Genomic DNA, 19,684 nt, shown 5'->3' with positions numbered 1-19,684 from the left:
CAGATATCTGTCCAGCCTCTGTTTGAAGACTTCCATTGAAGGAGAACTCACCACTTCTTGTGGCAGCCTGTTCCACTCATTGATCACTCTAACTGTCAAAAAGTTTTTTCTAATATCTAATCTGTGTCTCCTCCCATTCAGTTTCTTTTTAAAATGTGTCCGAAGGGGCCGGTCCCAGGGGGACATTATACCAAGACAGTGATATTATACCAGAATACCACATTATGCCAAGATGGGAAACATTATAACAGGATGGGGGCAATATACCAAGATGGGGACAAAATGACTAATAAGAGGGTTGCGATAAGTAAGTGGGTTTTGGGTTGCAGTTTGGGCACTCGGTTTCTAAAATGTTCACCATCAGTAATATAGGACTTATTGTAGTAACAATTTGAACTCAATTGCTAACTCGTATCCACAAACACAGACTTACAAAATGTAAAATTCTCTTTCCAGTATTGGAAAAACACTTAAAAGAGGACAATTTTTCTTTTGCCAGTGAAGGAAATAAAGTAAAGCATGGAAGCTTTGGTGTGGGAATGTCCCCTGCCTTGCAAATTAACCTGTCAACTTTCCCTTAACCACAAGATGAATAACGTATAGCCTTTAATCCCTCTCACTTCCATTTAGGCGGATGTTAGATCCATTTTAGCACACACATAACACAATCCTTCCCTCCTCATATGGAAGAGATCTGCCCACTCCTCCCAACCTCCTCGCTGTGAACACTGAGTCCTCAGTACCAGCCTTGGGGACAGTCATACATACAGAAGAGATCTGCCTCTCCTCTGCTTGTAGCTAAGGTAAACTCGCTAAAGCCTTTCCTTAAAACCTCTTCGTAAGACAGTGTACTAAACCTTTTTAACATTGATTCCTTTAGATTGCTTTTTAACAGCAAGCGAGACCAGGAATCCATTGCAACACCCTCTACAAACCCAGCACATGTTCCCCTACCTAATGCTGTGATATTATAGGAAGAGCTCAGCCATTGAACAGCATGATTCAGGCTCATGATTCATTTATTAGGTGGATGTATTGTTTGTTGAGTGTGTTATTTCAACGAGGGTTTCTCGAAGCACTTTATTTTATACCATTGATCATTTTGGAATGAGGCATAGAGAAGGGATTTGTCTCTGCTTGCTTTGGAAGGACTGGGCTAGTAAACGAGAATCATTAGGCCTGACGGGTAAGAAAAGACTGTTATGCATGTGGTTTATATGTTTTAGGGCTTTATTTGTCATCTGCATTTTAGAAGAGACTGGAGGTGGAACTATTGCATTATCCCAATTCATAGATGAGACAAAAATGTCGGAAGTCCTAAAGTGTCTGTCTGTGTCTATCGGGATACGGATTTGTGCTGAAATCCTAAAAATTCATATGTTCCATGTCAGGGGTGTAGCTTGGGGCGTAGGGTGCCATGGGTGCTGGAGGCCAAGTTGTCAACAATATACTCTGTCCTGGATAAGGTGTTTAGATACAAGGCCGGGGCATCAGAGGAAGCTTTGTTCTGCAATGGCTGCATCCTCTGATGTGCATGTGATGTCCTCAATGGGTTGGCTTTGCTGCTTTACATCGGCGAAGGTACTGTGATCATGACTGCACCTGCCATTGATGGAGTGTAAATTTGCATCAGTGTTTCCAGGAAAATACAATGTGTTTATACTCCATCAAGTATCCATCTGGCAAAGGCAGAGGACATACTCTAAGATGACATCCTAAAGCCTCGGGTATACAGTATTCCTTGATTTGCATAATGTCGGGAAATGAAATGGCTTAATCATGTATGTAATGCCATTAACAACAAATGAAACCATTTTTAATCTGGACATATTGTGGTCTAGCGGTGATGCATCTAGACATCATTACGCAGCCTAGTGAAATGCTCGGTATTTCCTGAGTAACCTAATTCAGACTGGATTTATAATTTATGTATCAGGAAAAACTGGCGTATAACTTAATGTCAGTGTGTGTTATGTTATTGCCATTTTAGCGGATTAGTAAAACATTACCAATTGATTCCATCATTCAGAATATAGAGGTAAAAGCTCGTTGGTTTTGTCATGTAATAATATGAGGCCTTGTTACATATTTAACAAGATTATATTTGTTGCCCACAGCAACCAATCGGAGCTAGCCTTTCATTTCTTAAATTGCTCAGTTTTAAAATGTAAGCTGTGATGTAATTGGCCGATAAGGGGCAACAAAAGACAGTTTAATTGTTAGGCTGGCCATATACATGAGAACTGTCAGCCGACCGATTGTTTGGTAGACAGCTATCTCTCCCTACTCCCCCATACACATGAGCCCTCACATTCATGTGGTTTCCACAAGGGGAATGCTGCTAAAATACTCCCTTATACACACTGAAACCAAAATGATCGTATGTTAAAACTGTAATGAAACTGTCCAACCTTTCTCTCCACTGTCCTCATCTCAGAGGAGATCTGGTAGGCCATCATGCACATCAAAGAAACGACAGTTCCCAGCGGGTTTGGCCCACTTTTATCTAATGTGTATGGAGCCTTTAGTCCATTTTGATAAATTAGGCCCAACATTTTTCTCAATTATCCTAAATACAGAAGGGTTTTAGCATTCTCCATGCCCAGGGCTTTTGTGCCTTAAGGTACTGTCACACTTAGCGATGTACCAGCGATCCCGACCAGCGATATGACGCGGTCAGGATCGCTGGTACATCGCTAAGTGGTCGCTAGTGAGCTGCCACACAGGCAGATTTAACCAGCGACATCGCAGGGGACGGGGGTCGCTACTTACCTGTCACACCAGGCGATCCTGCGTCCTCCCGCCCGGCTCCACGCGTCGCTCGTCGTCACAGCAGGAAGCTGACGATGAGAAACAGTCCTGGACGTTCTCATGCGATCAGCGATAACCAGCGGGGGAGCGGGTTGTAGGTAAGTATCACACACAGCGATATCGCTAGCAATATCGCTATAACGTCACAAGTTATAGCGATATTGCTAGCGATATCGCTTAGTGTGACAGTACCTTAAGGGTCCTTTTACACAGCCAGACAAATTGCTTGACGAGGGCAATATATCAAATCAAAAATTTATCAAGTCAATCAGTGATCAATTAATTATGAATACATGTTTAAACTAGTGGAAGGGTTTCACACAATCTTTCACCTTATTATTATCAGCAGCGCATTCTCTGTTTTCGTGGGTGGATATACTGCTGACGAACAAGGACTTTTTGTTCAGCATAAAAGTGTAATCAGCGATAATCAATCGAATTATCACTAATCATTTAGTTGTTGAATCTATTTGACTGGGCAATGAACAGGTACGATTGTTCCTAAAAATGATTATGTGATCATTAATGCAAATAAAGTCTGTGGAGCCACATTTAAGTGTCTCAAACACGGGACTAGCCAGATCTTCCTCCAGGGAAGGACCCAGCCAAGGGGTTGCTCCTTTCAGAAACCACCATTACCACCATATTAAGTGGCCCTTTAAGTCAATATCCAGCTCCTTACGAGTTTACAGATATGACAAGGGAAATACCAAGGCCAGGTATCCATCCACTGATTGAGCGCCTTTGCCGGCTGCCTAAGTGTTTTGTTTGACTGGTCTCCCTGAGGTCAGTGATTGTTTCGTGATGTTGGTCTACTAGGCATTGCTCCCACCTAGCCAGAATCCTACTCCACACTGATGAGGGGCAACACCCCGAAACAGCTGTCTGTGGATGGATACCAGGCCTTGGTATTTCCCTTGTCATATCTGTAAACTCGTAATGAGCTGGATATTGACTTAAAGGGCCACTTAATATGGTGATAATGGTGGTTTCCGAAAGGAGCCACCCCTTGGCTGGGTCCTTCCCTGGAGGAAGATCTGGCTAGTCCCGTGTTTGAGACTCTTAAATGAGGCTCCACGAACTTTATTTGCATATTCGTATTTCCCAGGGAGCATTGCACCTAGGATTTCATTGATTGAGTGCTTTTGCCGGCTGCCGCAGTGTTTTCTTTGACTGGTCTCCCTGAGGTCAGTGATTGTTTCGTGATATGTGATCATTAAAACATTCCCTTTAGATCAGGGTTTCTTATTTCTAGTCCTCAGGTACTCCTAATAATACTTTATGACTTGGGCTTGGTGGTAGATGCTAATTTGGGAGAAATTTGGGTTTAAAATATTGTTCTAGGGTAATAAAGTCATAATTGACTCTCTGCATACTTTATTTTGTCCATCTGTGCTGAGAAAAGTTTAGGTGCATATAGCAGTTTTCTCAGTCGTATGCCACATTTACACATTCAGTATTTAGTCAGTATTTTACCTCAGTATTTGTAAGCCAAAACCAGGAGAGGGTGAGAAATGCAAAAGTTGTGATGGGTTTCTATTATACTTTTCCTCTGATATTCCATTCCTGATTTTGGCCTACAAATACTGATGTAAAATACTGACCAAATACTGAAGGTGTGAATGTGGCATTAAAGTCATAAAATTGCACATTTAATTGCGCTTTAAAATGGCACAAGAACAGTTGCAACATGGTGTAACTTTATATTGTACGTTTTATCCCCATAATTCCTCTCTGTACTAGATGTGGAGATGTAAAAAACACATTAGGGACATCTTCCCTTGTGTAGAGATGCACTATACTTCCATTATGTATGACTACTGCACATAGGAGAGTACTTTTCCATTGTTCTTTGTTGTACCATCCAATTAAGGAACTAAAAAGGAGTCTGAAATTACATTGTTGTGGCAATACTTTCCCCATCGAGTCTAGTCATATAATGTAAGCCCTGACATATTTATTCCAAAGTTCCATTTCACTTACCTACTTATGTCTCCTCCAATAGGAGAACAAAATACTCACTTCTCCCATTCTCCATCTATCTTAGACTCATAATCTGTGATATTCATATTCTCTTCTCTGGAGTCAATGTTTTATAGTGGTTGTGCCATCCTATTAGTTTTATTAAATCATGTAATGAAAATGCATGTCAATTAAACAGTATAAACAGTATCTCAAGCCATGGCGACTTGATGGATGAACGATCTGTAGGAAGATGGATCTTGCGTAGATAAGCCTAGATAGGTCCACCAGAGCCTTCTGCGTTGTTACCTTTATAGTATACAGCCAGTGAATTGCTGGTCTTCCTCTTCGGTTTGTTCCTTCTATTCTTCTGACCATGATGTCCTTCTCCAGTGATTGTTCGCTTTCTGTTTAATGTGACACGTTACTAGATCATGTAATGCTTTGAAGATATGTTCACAGGGAGGGATTTTTTGTGGATCTTGAAGCAGATCCATTTCAAAATTCACAAAAAAAAACTTGAGGTGAACTAACCCTTAAGATTGAATCTACAGAAAAAAAAACTTTGGTGTGCCATGTGGTGAGTATTATTTTCACTAAAAGGTTGAAACAAAAGCGCAATAGGGTCTTATCCGGGTAAAATGTTCAATTCATAAATGTGTTAAACTCACCTTCTCAAGGATAAAATAAAGCTTGTATAGTGAGTCAGCCTGCTGCACGTCCAACGGTCCACAGCGGAACCGTACCACAATTCAATAAGGAATAAATTCTTGGACTTTGAGTGCGCTGCCAGACGAATTCAATAACCACACAAGGTTAAAAAAGTTAACCCTTTAATCCCTACGCGTTTCGAAGCGTAACGCTTCTTCTTCAGGGGTAGATACCCCTGAAGAAGAAGCGTTACGCTTCGAAACGCGTAGGGATTAAAGGGTTAACTTTTTTAACCTTGTGTGGTTATTGAATTCGTCTGGCAGCGCACTCAAAGTCCAAGAATTTATTCCTTATTGAAATGTGGTGAGTATTATCTTACACATGCATTAAATACCAAATAATGAGGTACCTATTTTGCAACTGACCAACTTATTGCAATTTTTGCTGTAGTACTTGCTGATCTGGTTTACAATTAGAATATATTGGTTAATCGATCTATTTAAGGTTCAATTTTTGAGGGGAAAAATTAGAAAAAAAATTAAGTGAATCCATGTTCTCATTGGATTCTTTAAAATAGAGGTTTACGTAACTGGGTCATTTTAGTCCAAACTACTGAGGTTCTGTAATGATTATCAATAACTGAAAATGTCCCTCTCTGTGGTGCCTGCTCTGAAGGCAATTAGTTTTATCGAACTCGGGCTGTGGCCACGATGACGTTCTCTTTTTCAGCTTGTTTGTGCAAATGGAACAGAATGAAGACGAGGCAGCAGATGGCTAGGTCTGTGGTTGCTATGGAGCTGCCTCTTATAGAAAGCTCTTTAGCTAGGAATACTTGCAGTGAGGAGAAGAAAGGCCTTGTTTACGATGTCGGGAACCCACAGTACCTCATCTACACCTTTGTCTTATAGTTTTACAATATTACAGCGCTGAATAAAGTTGAGATTAAAAAAAAAGTATAAAAACAAACAGAGATCCATTAGTGGGGCTCCACAAAGAGCAAAAAATGAGAAGTAATCTGGAATGAACCTTAAAATGGTAAGACCTCATCCTAAGGGCTCATTCAGAAGTCAGTGATTTTTTTCTCGCATGCAAATATGGTTTGAGTTTTATCAGTTTTTTGGATCAGTCTTTGGTCAGTGTGTCAGTTTTAATAATCAGCGCTTCATTAGTTCTTCTCATATGAAAAAAAAAGATGGAGGGACCAGTTTATTGTTCACAGAGTTATCAACTTGCATTGGCGAGTTTTTGATCCACGATTTAGATCAAAATCGGACAGATCGTCACACAAAAATACATGGATGTATGAATAGCCCCATGTAATAATCGGTACAAGTTCTGTCCATGAAAAACAAAGGTAGAATTCATACAACCGATATATGAATGAGCCCAAAGGCCTCATTCAGAAGTCCATGTTCTATCCCTGATTGTTACAGATTGAACACGTACCCATATGGTACGTGTTCAATCCGTAAAGTCTACTACTAAGGAAGATAGATGAACTACCCAGATATTAACTGGGAAACAGAGGCCTGCGAAACCCATAAATGCAACAGGTTTCTGCTAATAGCCAAGAGAAATTATCTTTCACAATTGGTGCAGAATCCAACCAGAGGAGCAGCACTTTTAGACCTAATACTATCTAACAGACCTGACAGAATAACAAATCTGCAGGTTGTTGGGCATCTAGGAAATAGCGACCACAATATTGTACAGTTTCACTTGTCTTTCGCAAGGAGGACTTGTCAGGGAGTCACAAAAACACTGAACTTTAGGAAGGCAAAGTTTGACCAGCTTAGAGATGCCCTTAATCTGGTTGACTGGGGCAATATCCTCAGAAGTAAGAATACAGAAAATAAATGGGAAATGTTTAAGAACATCCTTAATAGGCACTGTAAGCGGTTTATACCTTGTGGGAATAAAAGGACAAGAAATAGGAAAAACCCAATGTGGCTAAACAAAGAAGTAAGAGGGGCAATTAACAGTAAAAAGAAAGCTTTTAAACTATTAAAGCAGGATGGCACCGCTGAAGATCTAAAAAACTATAAGGAGAAAAATACTTTAGCTAAAAAACTAATTAAAGCTGCCAAAAAGGAAACAGAGAAGCACATTGCTAAGGAGAGTAAAACTAATCCCAAGCTGTTCTTCAACTATATCAATAGTAAAAGAATCAAAAGTGAAAGTGTAGGCCCCTTAAAAAATTGTAAGGAAAGAATGGTTGCAGATGACGAGGAAAAAGCTAATATATTAAACACCTTCTTCTCCACTGTATTCACGGTGGAAAATGAAATGCTAGGTGAAATGCCGAAAGACAAAGAAAACACTATATTAAGGGTCTCCAATCTAACCCAAAAAGAGGTGCGAAACCGGCCAAATAAGATTAAAATAGATAAATCTCCGGGTCTGGATGGCATACACCCACGAGTACTAAGAGAACTAAGTAATGTAAAAGACAAACCATTATTTCTTATATTTAGAGACTCTATAGCGACGGGGTCTGTTCCACAGGACTGGCGCATAGCAAATGTGATGCCAATATTCAAAAAGGGCTCTAAAAGTGAACCTGGAAATTATAGGCCAGTAAGTCTAACCTCTATTGTTGGTAAAATATTTGAATGGTTTCTGAGGGATGTTATTCTGGATTATCTCAATGAGAATAACTGTTTAACTCCATATCAGCATGGGTTTATGAGGAATCGCTCCTGACAAACCAATCTAATCAGCTTTTATGAAGAGGTAAGCTATAGACTGGACCAAGGTGAGTCATTGGACGTGGTAAATCTTGATTTTTCCAAAGCGTTTGATACCGTGCCACACAAGAGGATGGTACACAAAATGAGAATGCTGGGTCTGGGGGAAAATGTGTGTAAATTTGTAACTAACTGGCTTAGTGATAGAGAAAATACCATTTACAACCACCCTCTGATTTCTAACAGGGTCACTGTGACCAGTGGGATACCGCAGGGGTCGGTGTTGGGACCTATTCTCTTCAAGATATTTATTAACGATCTGGTAGAAGGTTTACACAGTAAAATATCGATATTTGCAGATGATACAAAACTATGTAAAGCAGACAATACAAAAGAAGATAGTATTCTGCTACAGATGGATCTGGATAAGTTGGAAACTTGAGCCAAAAAGTTGGCAGATGTGGTTTAACAATGATAAATGTAAGGTTATACACATGGGAAGAATGAATCAATATTACCATTACACACTGAATGGGAAACCACTGGGTAAATCAGACAAGGAGAAGGACTTGGGGGTCCTAGTTAATGATAAACTTACATGGAGCAGCCATTGCCAGGCAGCAGCTGCCAAAGCAAACAGGATCATGGGGTGCATTAAAAGAGGTCTGAATACACATGATGAGAGCATTATACTGCCTCTGTACAAATCCCTGGTTAGACCGCACATGGAGTACTGTGTACAGTTTTAGGTACCAGTGCTCAGGAAGGATATAATGGAACTAGAGCGAATACAAAGGAAGGTAACAAAATTAATAAAGGGGATGGGGGAACTACAATACCCAGAGAGATTAGCAAAATTAGGATTATTTAGTCTAGAAAAAAGACAACTGAGGGGCGATCTATTAACCATGTATAAGTATATAAGGGGACAAATATCTCTCCGAGGATCTGTTTATACCAAGGAAGGTGACAGTCACAAGGGGGCATTCTCTGCGTCTGGAGGAGAGAAGGTTTTCCCACCAACATAGAAGAGAATTCTTTACTGTTCGGCCAGTGAAAATCTGGAATTCCTTGCCTGAGGAAGTGATGATGGCAAACTCAGTAGTGGGGTTCAAGAGAGGCCTGGATGTCTTCCTGGAGCATAACAATATTGTATCTTACAGTGATTAGGTTCTTTAGAAGGATGTAGATCTGGAGATTTATTCTGATGGAATATAGGCTGAACTGACTTTTTTCGGCCTTGCTAACTATTACTATGTTACTATGTTACTATGGTCTATGGTGCAATTCACATGTCTGTGTTTTTCTGCAGCCAGTGTGTCTGCAAAAAATCACCCTAACAAGGCCATGGGTCCATGAAAATCTCAAGTGTCTATGTGCTGTCCATTTTTAACATTGTAATGGGTAGGAGAAACTTAATTTTTTTTTTTTTTTTTTTGGCATTTAAGTAAATCACCAATGGAACACTAATAGTAAAAATAGGGATACTAACCAACCACTGATGAAAATCTGATTCAAAATACTGAAAAAATTGGTCCTTTTTATGTGTACAAAAAAAATGGAATTCTGAGTGAGGTCTAAGGAAAAGTATGAGAATAGAGCACTGAAAGGAGAAAAGGTGCATTTACACTGGTCGCCCAGAGGAGTTAAATGATCGCCAGTGGGCAACATGTTTGTCAGTTGGCAGTCATTAAAAAGTCTGTTTCAAGAGGCCAACCGCGCTTCAGTTGCACGCAGGTACATAGGCTTTTTTCAGCCCTAGTCCGCTTTAAACAGGATGATGTGCTGAGTACTGACGAAAACGACGATTTTTGTTAGGCAATACAAAAGATCATTTCACCTGATGAACCAGTGTTTTCCATTTTTGACGAGTGATTGGGAGCCTGTTTACACTGCACAATTATTGGGAACCAAGCCTTGTTAGGAGCCCTTTTTTCCAATAATCTTGTAATGTAAATGCACCTTGATGAAAGGTTAAACCTTATCTTGAAAGCAATTTAGATATCCATAATACTGCCATTTTTTACAGTCCATATTATGGCTGCAATGCCTTGACTTGCCACACTGTTATTGGATGATACTTAAGGCCCCAATATGAATTAAATAAAAGTTGACAAAATTCTCTGATTTTGAAGGGATAGTCTGAGCATCCAATGTGTACGGGGGTACCTGATGATGTTAGGATTAAAGATCTGGCATGTTAAAGCTCTACAGCCAATCATTTTGCTTGGGACAGAAATAAGCTGACACTGGCTCTTTCATAAAGAATATACAGTGGCATGTAAAAATTTGGGCATGTAAAAATTGCACAACAAATTTTGGGGTGCATTTTCTCCAGTTACCCTTGTGGTAATGAAAAAAATTGGGGTTAAAACATTTTTGTGGGAAAAATATTTTTTTTTCATTTTCACAGATCAATGTTGTAAAATTCTGTGGAGCACCTGTAAGTTAAAAGTGCTCCGCACACATCTAGATAAGTTCCTTGAGGAGTCTGGTTTCGCGGGGTCCCTTGTGGGTGTTTCCCACTGTTTAGACGCATCAGGGGCTCTCCAAATGCACCATGACACCAGCAGACCATTCCATCAAAGTCAGCGTTCCAAAGCGTCACTCATTTTCTGAGCCCTGCTGAGCGCTCAAACACATATGAGGTATCTGTGTACGCAGGAGAAATTGTACAACAAATTTTGGGTTCTATTTTCTCCTATTACCCTTGTGAAAATAAAAAAAATTGGGATTAAAAAAAGATTTTTGTGGGAAAAATGTGATTTTTTTACTTTCATGGCTCTACATTTTAGACTTCTGTGAAGTACCGAAGGGATCAAGTTGTTCACCTTCGATCTAGATAAGTTCCTTCAGGGGTCTACTTTTCAAAATGGAGTCGCTTGTGGGAGGTTTCCACTGTTAGGCACATCAGGGGCTCTCTAAATGCGATATGGGGTCCACTAATTCTTCCAGCAAATTTTGCATTAAAAAGTCAAATGGTGCTCCTTACATTTCAAGCCCTGCTGTGCACCCAAACAGTAATTTTCCTCGACATATTGGGTATTGGTGTACTCAGGAGAAATTGTACAACAAATTATGTGGTGCAATGTCTCCTGTTACCCTTCTGAAAATACAAAATTTGGGGCTAAAAGAACATTTTTGTGGGAAATAGTGTGCTTTTTTTATTTTCACCACTCAATGTTGTAAATTCTGTGTATCATCTGGGAGTTCAAGGTGCTCACCACACATCTAGATTAGTTCCTTGGGGGGTCTTTTTTCCAAAATATTGTCACTTGTGGGTGGTTTCCACTGTTTAGGCACATGAAAGGCTTTACAATCGTGACATGACATCCACTAATTATTTCAGCAAATTTTACATTTAAAAAGTCAAATGGTGTTCCTTTCCTTCTGAGCCCTGCTGTGTGCCCAAAGAGTAGTTTTCCCACACATATGGGGTATCGGCATACTCAGGAGAAATTGCACAAAACATTGTATGGTACAATTTCTCCTGTTACCCTTGTGAAATTGCAAAATTTTGGGGATAAAAATATTTTTGTGGGGAAATGGGATATTTTATTTTCACGGTTCAGCGTCATAAATTTCTGCATGCTGTGAAAATAAAAAATCCCATTTTTTATTTAGGGTTAGGATTAGGGTTGGGCTAGGGTTAGGGATAGGGTTAGGCTAGGGTTAGGGTTGGGCTAGGATTAGGGTTAGGGTTGGGCTAGGGTTAGTGCTAGGGTTAGGGTTAGGGCTAGGGCTAGGGCTAGGGTTAGGGCTCGGGTTAGGGCTAGGATTAGAATAAGGGTTAGGGCGAACTAGGATTAGGGTTAGAATTAGGATTAGGGATTAGGGTTGGGATTAGGGTTAGGGTTGGGATTAGTGTTAGGGGTGTGTTGGGGTTAGGGATGGAGCCAGAATTGAGGGGTTTCCACTATTTACCAACTTTGGGGGTCTAAAAATTGGGGTCTAAAAAAAATCACTTTTGTGGAAATAAAAAAGACTTTTTATTTTCACGGCTCTGCGTTTATAAACTTCTGTGAAGCACTTGAAGGTTCAAAGTGCTCACCACACATCTAGATAAGTTCCTTAATGGGTCCAGTTTCCAAAATGGGGTCACTTGTTGGGGGTTTCCACTGTTTAGGCCCATCAGGGGCTCTGCAAACGCAACATGATGCCCGCAGACCATTCCATCAAAGTCTGCATTCCAAAATGGCATTCCTTCCCTTCCAAGCTCTCCCATACACCCAACCAGTGTTTCCCCCCACATATGGGGTATCAGCATACTCAGGACAAATCGCACAATAACTGTGGGGTATGATTTCTCCTGTTACCCTTGTAAAAATAAAAATTTGAGGGCGAAAAGATCATTTTTGTGGAAAAAAATGGATTTCTTATTTTCACGGCTCTATGTTATAAACCTCTGTGAAGCACTTGAAGGTTCAAAGTGCTCACCACACATCTAGATAAGTTTCTTAATGGGTCTAGTTTCCAAAATGGGGTCATTTGTTGGAGTTTTCCACTGTTTAGGCACATTAAGGGCTCTCCGAACGCAACATGGCATCCGATCTCAATTCCAGCCAATTCTGCGTTGAAAAAGTCAAACGGCGCTCTATCCCTTGCGAGCTCTGCCGTGTGCTGAAAAAGTGGTTTACCCCCACATATGGGGTATCGGCATATTCAGGAAAAATTGTACAACAAATTTTGTGGTTGATTTTCTTTTTTAACACTTTTAAAAAAAAAAAATTGGTTCTGAAGTAAATTTTTTGCAAAAAAAAGTTAAATGTTAATTTTTTCCTTCCACATTGCTTTAGTTCCTGTGAAGCACTTAAAGGGTTAATAAACTTCTTGAATGTGGTTTTGAGCACCTTGAGGGGTCTAGTTTTTAGAATGGTGCCACTTTTGGGTATTTTCTGTCATGTACACCCCTCAAAATGATTTTTAAAAAAAAAATTCTATCGACGCTTGAATTTTGGCTCATCTTTCATCGTTTTTAAGAAATCTCAATATGGAAGAGGCCAGGAGCCATTTGGTGAGCTGCATTTCTTGCTACATGTTCACAGACTTACCAGTGGAAAAGCCAAACTTCACATGCCACAAATGCAAGCTTGTGTCCCTGTTGGAGGAAAAGTTGCAAAATCTCAAAGAAAGGTTAGCTACGTTGAAGATCATTAAGGAAGGTGAAGAGTTCTTGGACAGAGCAGAATTATCTCTTCATGTTACAGAAAGAGAAGAAATTCGAAGTGCACCTGAAGAAACAGAGGAATGGAGACATGTGACCCAGAGAAGCAGGAGGATCAGGAGGCAGTCAGCACCCATACTGCTCAGGAACCAGTACAAGGCTCTCACGCAGGAAAACGATGAAGAAATACATCAGGATAAGACTTTGCCAACAAACAGCAACCTTGTACGCCTTCAGAGTCCTCCTGGATGGAGAAAGAAAAATGTTGTGAAGAAACGGAGAGTGGTGGTCATGGGGGATTCCCTGTTGAGAGGAACAGAGGCCACTATCTGCAGACCGGATATAACTTCAAGAGAAATGTGCTGTTTTCCCGGTGCAAAAATTAAAGGTGTGTCTGACAGGATATCAGGACTCTTCAGACCTACAAATGACTACCCATTCCTGCTACTACATGTGGGGACAAATGACACCGCAAGAAATGACCTGGAAACCATCTGCAGAGACTTTGAAGACTTAGGCAAGAAAGTGAAAGAACTGGGAGCGCAGGTGGTCTTCTCTTCCATCCTCCCAGTGGATGGCCATGGAACAAGGAGGTGGAATAAGATTCTGCAGGTGAACAACTGGCTACGTCGATGGTGCCGTCAGCAAAGATTTGGATTTCTGGATCACGGAGTGAATTACTTATACGATGGACTACTTGCTAGAGATGGGGTGCACCTTACGAAGACTGGAAAGCATGTATTTGGAAGTCGCCTTGCTACACTTGTAAGGAGAGCTTTAAACTAGAACAACATGGGAAGGGAAGCAAAAGACCAGAAAAAGCCATACACCTGACAAATGCTATTGAGAACTCTGCTATTAGAAGTGGAAAGGAAGAACAAAGACAAAAGAATCTAATTAATAAAAATATTGGAGAAAGAGAAACCTATCACAAACTAAAATGTTTCTATACTAATGCACAAAGCATGGGCAACAAACAAGGAGAATTGGAACTACTAACACAGGAAAAGAAATATGATGTCATTGGAATCACTGAAACTTGGTGGGACAATACACATGATTGGAATACAAGACTAGAAGGATACAACTTATTTGCAAGAAACAGACTTGATAAACGAGGAGGAGGTGTCGCATTGTATGTTAGAAATGCGTATATCTGCACAGAGATTGAAGCTTCAGAGACTGGGAGTTCTGTGGAAACTGTTTGGGTAAGAATACAAGGACAGAACAATGGAAAGGACACCATTGTAGGCATTTACTACAGGCCGCCTGTGCAAGCTGAAGACATGGATGAACTCTTTATGCATCAAATGGCCAAGTTCTCCAAAAAATATGACATAGTTGTCATGGGAGATTTCAACTATCCAGACATTTGTTGGAAATCTCTCTCAGGCAAAACTAACAGGTCAAGGAAATTCTTATCCTCTCTTGCTGACAACTTTATCTTCCAAAAGGTAGTGGAGAAAACAAGGGGAACTGCTACCTTGGATCTAATCCTTATAAACAGGGAGGAAATGGTTGAGGAGGTAAAAGTGGCTGGGACCCTAGGAGGTAGCGACCATGCTATTTTAGAATTTTGGATAACTAGAGGAGGAAGACCTGTGAAGACTCAGACGTCAAGGTTAGATTTCAGAAAGGCAGATTTTAAGGGATTCAGAAAGAGAATTGGAGGGATCCAATGGCTGGATATCCTTAAAGACAAAAATTCCAGGAAGGATGGGAAATCTTGAAAAATGAAATTCTCAAGGCACAGTTCTTAACAATTCCGAAAAGAGGGAAGAATAGGAAGCATTTAAGGAAATCAGGATGGATGAACACAGAACTTAAGCACATGCTAAAAATGAAGAAAAAAATGTTTATAACATGGAAAGAGGGAGGCATATCTAAAGAAGAATATAATGCTGTCTGCAGAACCTGCAGGGCACAAATCAGATTAGTAAAGCTGAAAATGAATTGAGGCTTGCAAGAGATGTCAAAAGCAATAATAAAGGATTTTGGGGATATGTCAAAAGTAAAAGAAAAGTCAAAGATGCTATAGGATTTTTACAGGATGAAAATGATGAAATGGTAAGACAGGATGTTGAGAAGGCTGAACTTTTAAATTCCTATTTTGCATCTGTTTTCTCTCAGAAAGGAAATGTAACATCAACTGTTCTTCACTGTCCTATTAAGGGAATATAAGAATCCAGGATATCTATAAATAGAAAGATAGTGAGGAAACACTTAGCTAACCTAAATGAATTCAAGTCTCCAGGTCCAGATGAATTACACCCCAGAGTACTGAAGGAGATAGCAGAAGAAATTTTTGAACCCCTCTCCATAATCTTTGAAAATTCTTGGAGAACAGGAGAAGTGCCAGAAGACTGGAGAAGAGCAAATGTTGTTCCTATCTTCAAAAAGGGGAAGAAGGTGGACCCAGGCAACTATAGGCAACAAACTGGAGCAAGTTCAGAAAAGAGCGACCAGAATGGTGACCGGTCTGCAAACCCTGTCTTATGAGGAAAGGTTGCAGGATTTGGGAATGTTTAGTTTGCAAAAGAGAAGACTGAGAGGAGACTTAATAGCTGTCTACAAATATCTAAAGGGCTGTCACATTGTAGAAGGATCAACTTTATTCTCATTTGCACAAGGAAAGACTAGAAGCAATGGGATGAAACTGAATGGGAGGAGACACAGATTAGATATTAGAAAAAACTTTTTGACAGTTAGAGTGATCAATGAGTGGAACAGGCTGCCACGAGAAGTGGTGAGTTCTCCTTCAATGGAAGTCTTCAAACAGAGGCTGGACAGACATCTGACTGGGATGATTTAGCGAATCCTGCTTTGAGCAGGGGGTTGGACCAGATGGCCCAGGAGGTCCCTTCCAACTCTACGATTCTATGATTCTATGATTCTATGATAAAAAATTTTGTTGTAAAAATGAGAAATTGCTGGTCATCTTTTAACCCTTATAACTTCCTAACAAAAAAAAAAAATTGCTTCCAAAATTGTGCTGATGTAAAGTAGACATTTGGGAAATGTTATTTATTAAGAAATTTGTGTGACACATCTCTCTGATTTAAGGGCATAAAAATTTAAAGTTTTAAAATTGCAAAATTTTCAAAATTTTCGCCATATTTCCGTTTTTTTCATAAATAAACACAAGACTTATCGAAGAAATTTTATTGCTAACATGAAGTACAATATGTCACGAAAAAACTTTCTCAGAATCAGCAGGATCCATTAAAGCATTCCAGAGTTATTACCTCATAAAGGGACAGTGGTCAGAATTGTAAAAATTGGCCTGGTCATTAAGCTGCAAACTGGCTCTGTCGCTAAGGGGTTAAACACACTTCAAAATCCACAATAGACTGCCTCAAAAAGCGCAAGCTGAAGGTTTTACAATGGTTCTCACAGTCCCCTGATCTGAAAATTATTAAAAATCTGTAGCTAGACCTCAAAATAGCAGAGGATGCAAGACGACCCAGCAATCTCCCAGAACGGGAAGAATGGATGAATATCCCTCAAACAAGAATTGAAAGACTCTTGGCTGGCTAAAAAAAGCATTTACAAGCTGTGATACTTTCAAAAGAAGGTCCTACTGGGTAGTAACCATGCAGAGTGCCCAAACATTTGCATCAACCCAGTTCCCTTTTTCTAATTTTTAAAATGTAAAAGATGAAAATATTTTTTTTGCCTAAAATATGAAGGAAATTTGTCTTCTTTAACTTTAGGCCTTTTAGAGATCATTTCATCTTCAACTTGCTTAACGGTTTACAATAACGGTAATTTTGACCAGGAGTGCCCAAACTTTTACATACCACTGCAGGAGCATTTTGCTGAGCATTTTTGTTAATGGGGAAGGTAGGACAGATAGCTAATGTTATCTAATGTGTATGGCCGATTTTAGATCACCATAGAACTCTTTGATTATCTAAGTTCGCTTCTTGAGAATCTCCATATTTGGCAACTTTTCAAAACCTTTTTCAGGGAGTTTAGGCATTTATTTTTTTCATAAAAACACTTTTTCTGCCCTTTGAATGAACTTCTCTTTGCAGGGATTTGAGGGTCCATTAAAGAACAATATGGGGAGCACTGCTTGCTGAAATGTTCCTCTGAATGTTCCTAATGGATTTTGCATTATCTGAAAGATTTACCACCTCTTCCAGGAATCAGTGAGGTTCCCCCTTTTTCTGGAAACCTCCTGGCTGTCTTGGTTGAATTGGCAAATACAAAAATCACTTGGGGTCTAGGGGGTGGACATGTAATATGGACCCATTAATGCAGACAAGTTACAGTTATCTGAAGTTTGTCGTTGGCTGTGTTCACGCTTTGCATTTTGGTGCAGTTCAGTCATTGCATGTCTCATACTTGTATTGCCTCCTTTTGTTTAAAATAAGCTCTGGAGGCAGATTCTCAGACAGATCAGTGTCAGCCCATAGATCTTAACACAAATTTACATTTAAGAATTTTTTTGGGGGGGATTTCTCTGGAATAAGACACGGGATTGAAGACATCAAGGTATCATTTTCTTCAGCTTCCTATGACCTATATGCCCATATAGACAGTTAAAGAGGGTTGATCCCACTGACAGATTCCCTTTAAAAGCTGCAGTATGACAGCTGTGTTTGACTTCAGCCTTTGCTTATGCGGTAAATCCAGTATAATGATTATAACAGAATACTAATTTAATAACATCCACTCTCACTGTGCGCAGAACTTCAGGAGCACAATGTCTTTGCAAAGGTGAAGAAGTATTTTCCCCCTTGAAATTGCATGTGTGCTAAAGTTTCATTTTTGCCACATTTGATTGTGCCCAAAAAAATCAGCACCCATACAGTTATAAGGAATGTGCAGTAGCTGGATACGTCGATAACAAAAAAAATTGCAAACAAGACCAATAATTAATTTCCCCTTTGGGCAAAATTGTCCTGACATTCACTGGAGTTTTATAGGTTCTTATCTAGACATATACGTCATAAAGCTGATTAGCAGCCATCCAAGTAACACGATTTCCTTTGTCTTTTCCAGTAATAGCTTATGACAGTGCGAGTAATATGTGATGTGTTCCAGCTTAGGGTTGTGAGAAAAAGGAACTATTGTGACTGAGGCGAGAGTGGGATGTGTCATGGGATGTATGACATTTCAGCTAAATATAGTCAGGATCCATTCTAAATATATGCCTGAGAGAAACCCCTGACGGATGGGATATTAGCTAATAGGATACTTCATTCCTCCAAAAAACACACAGGGACAGATAATACCCCCATCTGCCATTTCAGCCAAGACTTTTACTGGGTTTTACATTATCCCCCTATTGATAGGATAAAAAATAACTTACAGATTACTGAAGATTATACTGCTGGGATCCCTAGCAATCCCCAGAACAGGGCACTGCAGAACCCTGTGTGAATGAAGGCCGAGCGTGCATACCTCCTTTCTGTTCATTCTTTGTTGCACTGATGGAGGTAGTGGAGTTCTGTATCGGATCAGTTATCCTTATTGATAGGAGATAACTTAAAAACTTGGTAAAACCTTTTAAATTTCAATCTATACAAGTAATGAATGGCTACTTTAACCCTTTCCTGCCCCCTTCCCATTAAAAATAAAGTAAAGAAAGAGCATTTGGTATTGCCACTTCTGTAAAGGTCCAATGTATTAGAACACTAGCTGAAGAGCCCAGCGCTGCCCGGGCATAGTAACTAACTGTGGTTAGTTATAGCAAATTATAATTATCCTCCATCCCATAGTCCCGTGCCCATATACCCATCACACATCCTCCATTCCATAGTCCCGTGCCCATATACCCATCACACATCCTCCATTCCATAGGCCCGTGCCCATATACCCATCACACATCCTCCATCCCATAGTCCCATGCCCATATACCCATCACACATCCTCCATCCCATAGTCACATGCCCATATACCCATCAAACATATTTGCCGTCCCATGCCCACATACCCATCATACACATCCTCCATCCCATAGTCCCATGCCCATATACCCATCACACATCCTCCATCTCATAGTCCCATGCCCATATACCCATCATATATATTCTCCATCCCCTAGTCCCGTGCCCATATACCCATCATACATATCCTCCATCCCATAGGCCCGTGCCCATATACCCATCACACATCCTCCATCCCATAGTCACATGCCCATATACCCATCACACATCCTCCATCCCATAGTCCCATGCCCATATACCCATCAAACATATTCGCCATCCCATAGTCCCGTGCCCATATACCCATCATACACATCCTCCATCCCATAGTCCCATGCCCATATATCCATCACACATCCTCCATCTCATAGTCCCATGCCCATATACCCATCATACATATCCGCTATCCCATAGTCTCGTGCCCATATACCCGTTATACATATCCTCCATCCCATAGTCCAGTGCCCGTATAC

The 19,684-nt window shown here is 40.2% G+C and overlaps 1 protein-coding gene across 2 annotated transcripts in view; it reads left to right on the top strand.

Moving 5' to 3' along the window:
- Nucleotides 1-686: 686 nt before the first annotated feature.
- PRNP (prion protein (Kanno blood group)) overlaps nt 687-19,684 on the top strand; it is a 33,383-nt gene continuing 14,385 nt past the window's right edge. The window contains exon 1 of one of the 2 annotated variants that reach the window (XM_073559506.1): nt 687-803. The gene's annotated coding sequence lies outside the window, so the exon portion shown is untranslated. Of the gene's footprint in view, nt 804-1,083; nt 1,187-19,684 lie in introns of those variants that run through there. The other variant, XM_073559507.1, reaches the window with a different exon arrangement.

The sequence above is a fragment of the Dendrobates tinctorius genome, unplaced genomic scaffold (assembly GCF_039654945.1).
Source record: "Dendrobates tinctorius isolate UK_male_01 unplaced genomic scaffold, ASM3965494v1 ptg000272l, whole genome shotgun sequence".
Lineage (NCBI taxonomy): Eukaryota > Metazoa > Chordata > Amphibia > Anura > Dendrobatidae > Dendrobates > Dendrobates tinctorius.
This window is presented reverse-complemented; position numbering and strand designations above follow the sequence as displayed.